This window comes from Pteropus alecto, unplaced genomic scaffold, assembly GCF_000325575.1.
Source record: "Pteropus alecto unplaced genomic scaffold, ASM32557v1 scaffold459, whole genome shotgun sequence".
Lineage (NCBI taxonomy): Eukaryota > Metazoa > Chordata > Mammalia > Chiroptera > Pteropodidae > Pteropus > Pteropus alecto.
In genome coordinates, this window is record NW_006442483.1 from 475,106 (window position 1) to 475,514 (window position 409).

Here is a 409-nt window from a genome sequence, read left to right on the forward strand (position 1 = left end):
TCACAGGCGAATTTTACCAAATATTAAAAGAAGAATTAACACATTTTTCTTCTCAAACTATTCTAAAAATTTCAACACCTTTTATGAGGCCACCATTACCTTGTTTCCAAAACCAGATAAAGACTTTACAAAAAAAGAAAACTATAGGCTGATATCTCTTATGAACATTGATGCAAAAATCCTCAACAAAATATTAGCAAACTGGTCTACAGCCATGCTACCCTGAAACAGCCTGATCTTGTCTGATCTCGGAAGCTAAGCAGGTTTGGGCCTGGTTAGTCCTTGGATGGGAAACCACTTAGGAAGACCAGGTGCTGTAGGCATAAAAAATATTTAAAAATACAAAAAGTAAGGGATTGTAAGCTGACAAGTTCCTTGCAATCTGTGAAGTCAACCAAGGGTTGCCTCT

At 36.9% G+C, this 409-nt stretch overlaps 1 pseudogene; it reads left to right on the forward strand.

Moving 5' to 3' along the window:
* Positions 1–204: 204 nt before the first annotated feature.
* On the forward strand, positions 205–323 carry LOC112470243 (annotated as a pseudogene).
* The last annotated feature ends 86 nt before the right edge of the window (positions 324–409 follow it).